Genomic DNA, 8,840 nt, shown 5'->3' with positions numbered 1-8,840 from the left:
TCCCTGTCTCAGCTTGGCTCTCCCCTGAGTGCGCTTCATTCATAGTCAGGCTCCCCCATCCATGGAGTCAAAAGAGGCCCCGAGATCCAGCCTTACTCATCTCTTCCCAGTCAGCAACTCAAATAGAAATGGAAACCTTCCTGACTATTGGTTCCTGCAAAGTCCACAGCTGATTCTAATTGGCTTGACCCATATCACGTGGCCACCTCTGACTCAATCACTGTGGCTGAAGGGCGGGGTTACGCAGAGAGTGGGGAACTGGGGTTCTCCCAGAAGCAGAGCAAAGTTCTGTCATCCCATAGCATCTGAGCAGGCCCAAACAGCCAGGGTTTAAATCTTAGGGTCACATGACAGGCTGTGTGATCTAGGGAAAATGGCTTGCCCTCTCTGGAAGTCTGAGGTGGGGCGGGGGGGAAGAGGGGGCTGTGATTGGGTCCTGAGACATGGGATCACTGTGTCTGAAAATCCCAGAAGCCTGGAAAGAACCCTGCCCCCCGCCCACCTCTGTCCTGTGACCCCATGGACCATAGGCCCTGATTATCAAGCGCTTACTGTGTGCCCAGCCTTGTCACAGGGATCCACACCAGGGGCCACCCTCGTGCTGTGAGTCTCAGCCCACCCTAGAGTAAAATTCCTAGACAACATCACCAACCTACACATGTACTTTCAAAGAACATAACTTGCTACTTACAATATAAAGGAGAAATAAGAAGAATATTCTTTATAATAAAATTCTCTGTCTTTCAATATGTAAATGATCCGGCACAACCATAGGAGAGACACAGTGAGGCTGGCCAAGGCAGCCTCCGCCTGGCGGGTCAGAGTCACTGTGCTCCCCCCACCCCCGGCCCCATCTCTGGTGCCCCACAGCCTGTCCTCCCCACAAAAGCCACAGGGGTTGCCTATGAACATCTGGTCCCGCCTCCTCCTCTCCCCACAGTCCTCCAGGGCTCCCACCTCAGTGGGGTAAGCATTCAGGTCCTTCCCATGGCCCACAATGCCCTGTACTACCTTGCCCCATCCCCTCACTGCCCTCACCTCTGCCCTCTCTCCCTCTTACTCACTCTGCTCCAGCACACAGGCCTCCTCGCTGTTCCTCTAATGAAGGAGGCATGGTGCTGCCCCAGGACCTTTGCATGAGCTGTTCCCGCAACCAGGACCACCCATCTCCCAGACAGCTCATTCTTGGAGTCTCAGCATACATGTCACCTCCTTTCAGAGCTCCTTCCTGGCCCCCAGCTAAAGGTCCCCTGCCCTTCTTCCTCCTTTCCCTATCATATCCCCCATTCTCTAACTTCCCCCCCATGGCACTTGTTGATTTTTCTTTAATTCACTTATTTCTTGGCTGTCTGGCCCTTCCCCACTGGGCTAGACAACCCAGGGGAGTCAGAACAGCACCAGGCCTGTGACAGGCGTCTGTGTTCGTTCCCTGAATACAAGTGCATGTCCACTTTTTGGATGAGGCCTCTGAGGCACGGAGGGGTTGGGGGTTGCCTGGAGTGAGAGCCGGGCTAGAGTCACTCCATGACTAGCACTCTCAGTTCTGACGCTGAAACCCTGGTTCCTCCAGGACCTGGAGCGTGAGCAGAGAGGGGAGGAGAGTGGCAGTGAAGGAGTTAACGTGCCCCCCACCACCACCACCACCACCACTTGAGTCACCAAGCCTGGGTCACTTTGTGCCTCAGTTCACACATCCATAAACAGTTTCTGGCTCCCTTGGCTCACCGGCCCCCCCAGGGGGAAGCATATTCGTTTCCATGGCAACCGTGTTGTCTCCTGTCTGACTAGGGCTGAGTGACAGCCACTGGGGCCAGATGAAGTCACTCGCCACCCACGCCCGCCCTGAGAGAAGAGCTGGCCCAGCGGGGGACACTCAGGGGTGTACTTTACCAGCAGGCAGGAGCCGGAGGGGGAAGTCTGCCCGCCGCCTGCCAGGCCACCATGATGGCTCCATGCTTTGGTCTTAAAAGACTTTGCTGGCTCTGGGGCTTCCAGGAGAGCTTAGACCTCAGACATGTCGGAGGGCGTGCCCCGCGGGAGAGACTGCATCTGATCTGTTTTTATAACTCCCATCCCAGCATTGGCCTGGCAGATAGTAGGTGGTCAATAAATGCTTGAGAAAGAAAGGAGGGGGGAGGGCGGAGGCATTGTGGGCCCAAGCACTTCAGTTCTTGCCTGACATTGATGCAGTTGTCTTCCAGGATTTTTCTTATCGGCCAGCACTTCCCTTATCAGTTAACCTTTTCATTATCAACTCACACCTTAGTTATCAGCTGACACCTCAGCTATCATCTTTGTCGGAAATGTTCAGAGAAGCCTGAAGCAGGGGGAGAGAGCCTGGAAAGCAGGATGCCTGCCCTCAAATCCCATCCTCCCCACCCAGTGACTCCCAGGCAGAGGGGATGGACTGGGTTTGCAGGAAGCAGGGGATGGGGATCTGAGACCAAGAGGAGTGGAAGGTGAAAAATGCGGGCTCTGTCCTTAAGGAAGGGTTTTCAAACCCGTGGAACTCTCCAAAACCTGAGTGAGCTGCCTTGGGTGGTAACGAGGTCCCCATCACAGGAGGTAACCTAGGCAAGCCAGAGAGCCTTCCCCAGGGCCCGTGGAGGGAACTGGAGTGGCAGAGTTCCATGACTCCTTCCTTCCTGATTCTAAGATTTAGTGTTGATTCTAAGATTCTATGCCTGGGCGTCAGCGGCGAACCCCAAGTTTCCACAAGGCTAGAAGTCGGGGCAGTGATTCTGAGATCTTCTGATTCGTCAATTCCACACATATTTATTGGCCACGTGCTGGGAGCCAGGCCCTGGTCCAAGAGCTGGGGACACAGCAGGAACCAAAACTGACAACAATACCTGCCCTGAGAGGCTGACAGTCTGGGGTGAGATGGACAAGAATCCGTTAAAGCAGGTGGATATAATCTATGTGGCGGGGGAGGCACACCAAGGGGCAGGTAGAAAGCCCACTGCTGGGGCCACTGACCCCCAGGGGTGTCCTCTCTTAGCTCCAGTAGCATGTCGCTGTCCAGAGTGCTGAACGGTCGCTGTGGGTGTCTCCCAGGTCCTGCTTGCTGCTGCTCTTCCGGACAAAGCTTGCACTGCACAGGGCAGGGCAGAGGAAACCACATGGTTCTTCCAAAAAGCTCCCACCCCAGCTCCTATCTCGGTGGCCTCTGTTAGGAGGAGTCTCCCCGCTGGGCACCCTCACTTCCTAAGCCCCGCCTGGCCCCGGCCTTGGTTCTATCTACTCAAGTGAGAATTCAGGGGATCATGAGTTGATAGTAGTAACATCGAATCCAGTCTCCAGTTTCTCTGTCTCTGCATCGCTCCCCCACTATCTCTGTATCTATCTCTGTCTCTCTGTCTCTCTCTATCTCTCTGTGCATCTCTGTTTCTCTGTTTCTGTGTCTCTTCCTGTGCCTCTTGGTGTCTCTGTTGCCTCTTTCTGATTCTTTTTCTGTCTCTCAATGGTTCTCAATGTCTTTCTGTCTTTGCCTGTCTCTGCCTGTCTCTGTCTCTCTCTCCACCCCACCCCCACCATTCTGAAAACGACAAGCCCTTCTCGCCATTTGCAACAGACTCAGCTTTTTCCAGCCACCTGTCAGCGGGGGAGAGAAGGCCCTCCCCTCCCCCCGGCCTGCATGCCGGCCACTGCAGGCTACATCGCATTGGAGCATCGATGGTCATTGTGTCCTCCTCCGGTCCCTCCTCTGCTTCCGGTACCCTGTGCCTCAGTGTCTCCGTCTATATGATGACGTGATTGGCAGATGCGGTCTGAGCACCTCCCCGATTCCCAAAGGCCACTCCTTACTCCCTGACTACAAAAATCTCATTAGTCCCCAAACACCTGGAAGTAGAACATGAGGTGTGTGAATAATTTATTTTGTGAGTCATTTTAATATTTTATAATAATTGTGATGAACCATTTGGTTTGTGGAGCTGTTTGGGAATCATTAAGATAGAGCCAGGATGGGCCTTGCTCCTGCAGCTGGAGCAACCTGTCCCCGTGGGGCCCACGGCGGGGGCCAGGCTGGGGGAGGAGGCAGCCTCGAGGGATACTGAGAAGGGCCAGGTGGTGATGGGCTGTGAGCGGACCAAGGCTGTCGCTATGAATCAGCCTCCTATGCTTTTATTCATTCATTCATCCATCCAAACATTTACTCACTCATTCATTCAAACTCTGTTATGATCTGAATGCTTATGTCCTTCCTCCCAAATCCCTATGTTGAAGCCCAAACCCTCAATGAGATATTCGGAGGGCAGGCCTTTGGGAGGTAATTAGGTTTCGATGAGGTCCTGCGGGCGGGGCCCCCATGATGGAATGAGTGTCCTTATAGGAAGAGGGACAGACGAGAGCTCCTCTCTCCTCCCTGTGAGGACAGTGAGCAGGCAGCCATCCGAAAGGCAGCACGGGGCTCTCATGAGGAACCAAATCTGCAGGACCTTGATCTTGGATGTCCCAGTCTCCAGAACTGTGAGAAATCAGTGTCTGTTGTTTAAGTCGCTCAATCTATGGTATTTTGTTAGGCGCCCTGAGAAGACTGACACTGTCTAAGAATCCTTCATTACACTCAAGTCAAGCTCAAGCTGCCCACCCTGGTCTAAGAGAACCCCTAAAATCCAGCTTCTCGGTGACCTTCCTGCCCTCACCTCCTCCCCGCCCCCCACTCTGCTCCAGCCGACCTCCCTGCTCCTCCTCCGGCCCCTCTCGGTGCTTTTGCCCTTGCAGTGCCCTCTTCCTGACTCCGCCAGGGCTCTTCCTGTGATGAGCTCCTCCTTGTCTTTAAGCTCCAGCTCACACGGTGCCTCCCGGGTCTCACAGTGGGAGGACTTGGAGAGGGGGTGTGCAGTGGGGGGGTGTGCCTGGCAGGGAGCTCCGTGTAGGTCAAGACTTGGTGCCAAGAGTGTTGAGACTGAATCAGCTGAACGTAAGGCTGTGCAGGTGGAGGAGTGGGCGGGGCCGGGGGAGCCGGGTTGGAGGAGAAGGCGAGGAGCTGGGCTGGAGATGGAGAGGGTCTTGACGATCAGGATGAATAATGTAGGCTCCATCCTGGAAGGAAACATGTCAGCCAGAGGCACCGGCCATGTCCTCCGACCAGAGGCCCTCTCTACGACCCACTCTGAGTTGGCCCAGCCCACATAGCAGCATCGCACAGCGAGCCCAGCCCACCCCAAAGCAAGAGACACAGAGGCCACTTGTAGCATCAGCTGGGAGCTGGCCGGGCTCTATGGGGGACTCAGGTGACAGGCCCTGGGAAGACTGGAGGCCTGGGTTTGTGCTAGAAATTTTCCATTTGCCCATCCTCCTCCCCAGATCTAGTCTTAATGCTTTCCCATGTAGGCCCAGGTCCTGGGAGAGGCTCATCTGCATAGACAAAATTCTCAGTCTCCTATTGGCCAAATCATGTTGTGTTCAACCAATGGGAGACAGCGGTGGTGTGTGTGGGGGGGAGAATGAGGGGTGCCGGTATTTATTCTCCCACCTTCTGTTCTGCTGCACTGTTCTGAGCCCTTCCAAGCCTCAGCTTCCACTGGATTTCAGCAAACATTCCCCCCTTGCCCACTCAGACCTAGACAGGGTAACAGCTACCCCAAGTGCTGCACTGTGCCCCGAGGGCTTCCATTACCCTGACTACACCTCTGTAAATAGCTCCTTTGTCACCTCAGATGGGTGCTATGGAGAGGTGCTTTGATAGATCTGAGTCTTGCAGAAGTTGTGCCAAATTTGACTTCTTTTTCTCTAGCTTTCTTTGTGTTGGTCAATATAGAGAAAAAGAAGATATCACAAATATGCATTCGTATGAAATTAAACACACACACACACACACACACACCGCTAAGTAGTCACAAATGTCCAGGAGGATAGGGATTTTAATAGTAACAAATAGGGGGAGGGGGAAGCATGTGGTTACGTTTAAGTTTTAAAACAGAGTCAACAACCCTGGCTGAGTAGCTCAGTTGGTTAGAACGCTGTCCTGATATGCCAAGGTTGTGGGTTTGATCTCCGGTCAGGGCACATACAAGAATCAACCAGTGAATGCATAAATAAGTGGAACAATAAATCTCTCTCTCTCTCTCTCTCTCAAATCAAGCAGTAAAAAAAATTAAAACAGAGAAAGCAGAATGGTATACCATATAACTATTATATAAAAATCATACAATTCTAGTTTACATGTATCTATTATTTCCAAACATCTACCTAGCCCTTGGTTACTATATCTAGGTTGAAAAGTAATTGTGGAGGAACCCAAAAAGCACGCGGGAATAAAAAATTGCTAATCTAATGGGACAGAGTGCAGAATCTCAGAGGGAAGGCGAGGGAGGGTGGGTGGGTAGGAGCAACCAACCAAGAGGCTTGGATGCATATATGCATGGCCCATGGCCCTGGCCCAGACAATGGGGCGGTGAGGGCCTGGGGCAGGGGTCGGGGTGGGTTGGTGAGGGTTAATGGTGGGGGGAGATGGGGACATATGTAATACTTTCAACAATAAATAATTATTTTTTTAAAATGATGGAGAAAAAATTGCTCATCTATAAATCTATAATTAGAAAATAATTTTGATATAAAATGTAATGTGCATTAGTCCCTGAGATTGACTGTGACTGTCCTTTTCAGCTCAGTCATGGAATTGCGGTGAGATCTCAGCCAGATTCCCCACTGCCCCTGCCTACTGCAAGGAATTATACATGTATGTAGAATTAAACAAAAAGAAATGTTTTAGCTGAATACAAGAATCTATACCTAGCCCTGGTTATACATCATAAATGCATCTAGAAAGACAGACAACTATCACAAATTACATGATACTAAAGGTTTTAAGTGAAAATTCAAGAAATTGGAGTCATCCACCTTTTTCAAAGTTTATGAATTTAAATAGACACACTCATAAAGATGCGCAAGTGAAGGTTTTTTTTGTTAATAAACAAGATAATATACCGCAGGAGTGATCCTGAATGCATTTGGAGTTGGTCTTTATAATTTAAGTTTAGATTTATGTGCGCTTTTAAGTCATCACTCCCAATACTGTCAGCTCCTTAGGCTGTTGTAAACCCTGCACGCACTTCACAGAGCGCTGTACAAGGGTGATTATAAAATATTTGTCACCAATCACTTTCCCATACAAAATGAGAATCAACAAATCAGAAATGAGGTAGGCTGAAGCAGTCACGATATTTACTTGCGCAAGTCATGCAATGAAATGTTATGTGACCATGAAAAGGAGTGAAGCGCTGACACTCACTACAACATGGATGAACCTTAAAAACACGGTGTTCAGTGAGAGGAGCCAGACACAAAAGTCCACATCACATGAATGTCCAGAGCACGCAAAGCCAGAGAGGCAGAAAGTGGGTTCGTGGTTGCCAGTGCTTGGGGCCAGGGGAGAACGGCATTGACTGCTAATGAGATTCTTTTTTTAATATGTATTTTTGTTGATTTCAGAGAGGAAGGGAGTGGGAGAGAGAGATAGAAACATCAATGATGAGAGAGAACCATTGGTCAGCTGCTTCCTGCACCCCCCTCACTGGGGATCAAACCCACAAACCAGACATGTGCCCTGACTGAGCATCAAACTGTGACTCCTGGTTCATAGGTCGACTCTCAACCACTGAGCCATGCTGGCTGGGCCAAAATTGATTTTCAAGAGAGAGGAAGGGAGAGAGAGAGAGAGAGAGAGAAACATCAATGTAAGAGCAGAACATTGATGAGCTGCCTCCTGCACGCCCCCTACAGGGGATCAAGGTTGGAACCCGGGCCTGTGCCCAGGCCAGGAATCCAACCAGCAACCTTTCCATGCACAGGACAACACCCAACCAACTGACCCATACCGGCTGGGACGTAAATGGATTTATTTTGGGGGTGATAAAAATGTTCTAAAATTGTATTATCTAAACATGATCCTATAATTTGATTGACTTGATCAATATTTTTAGCCACTTATATTATTTAAATATATTAGCATAATAGTATCTAAAATTATATTATGAGAATGGCTGCACTCTGTGAATATGCTAAAAACCATTGAATTGTATGCTTTAAAGGGATAAGTTGTATGCGCATGAGTTATCTCAATAAAGCTGCTATAAAAAGAAAAATGAATACAGAAAGACTTCATGCACCTTTCCCTCAGTTTTCACCACAGACCTGAGCAGGAAACTAACATTAATAAAATCCATCAACTTTCCTCAGATTTCAACAGTTTTACATGCACTCCTTTGCGTGTGTGTGTGTGTGTGTGTGTGTGTGTGTGTGTGATGTGACCACCACAGAAGATTCCATTTCAAGGATCTTTCACGCTTATCTTTTATCGCCACAGCCACCCCCTCTCACCTCCCTGAAAGCCACCTGTCTGTTCTCCACCTTATACTTGTGTCATGTCAAGCGTGCTATTAAGTGGAACTGGGTTGTCTATAACCTTTGACACTGGCTTTTTTCACTCCTCACGGTTCCCTTGACATCCATCCAAGGTGTTGCCTTTATCACTAGTTCATTCATTTCTATTGCTGTGTAGTATTCCATGGTGTGGATGGACCCAAGTTGGTTGAATTATTCACCTATTGAAGGACATCTGAGGTGTTTCCAGGTTTCAAATGAACTTGCCCCAAACATTCATGGACAGGTCTTCGTATGAACATAAACGTTTCATTACTCTGAGATAAGTACCCAAGGGTGCAATTGTTGGGGCATATGGCAAGTATATATGAGGTCCCCCCGGCCCCACATGTTTAATTCTGTAAATAAATAAGTAAATAAATAAATGAAACTCTGCCAGACTCTCCCAGCGATGGATAGGTGATCCAGTTTCTCTGCGTCTTCACCAGCACTGAGCGTTACCGCTCTTTTCT

General features: G+C 49.9%; 1 long non-coding RNA gene across 6 annotated transcripts in view; it reads left to right on the top strand.

The window, feature by feature from the left end:
• Positions 1-848: 848 nt before the first annotated feature.
• The window catches only part of LOC107183164, an 18,098-nt gene continuing 10,106 nt past the window's right edge, over positions 849-8,840 (top strand). For 2 of the 6 annotated variants that reach the window (XR_001513933.1, XR_001513939.1), the window contains exon 1: positions 4,798-4,809. This is a non-coding gene — a long non-coding RNA (uncharacterized LOC107183164). Of the gene's footprint in view, positions 860-4,727; positions 4,759-4,796; positions 4,810-5,692; positions 5,699-6,315; positions 6,325-6,417; positions 6,426-8,840 lie in introns of those variants that run through there. The other 4 variants (XR_001513938.1, XR_001513934.1, XR_001513935.1 and 1 more) reach the window with 4 other exon arrangements.

This window comes from Myotis davidii, unplaced genomic scaffold, assembly GCF_000327345.1.
Source record: "Myotis davidii unplaced genomic scaffold, ASM32734v1 scaffold341, whole genome shotgun sequence".
Classification (NCBI taxonomy): Eukaryota; Metazoa; Chordata; class Mammalia; order Chiroptera; family Vespertilionidae; genus Myotis; species Myotis davidii.
Note: the sequence above shows the minus strand (reverse complement) of the source record. Positions and strands in the feature narration are given on the sequence as shown.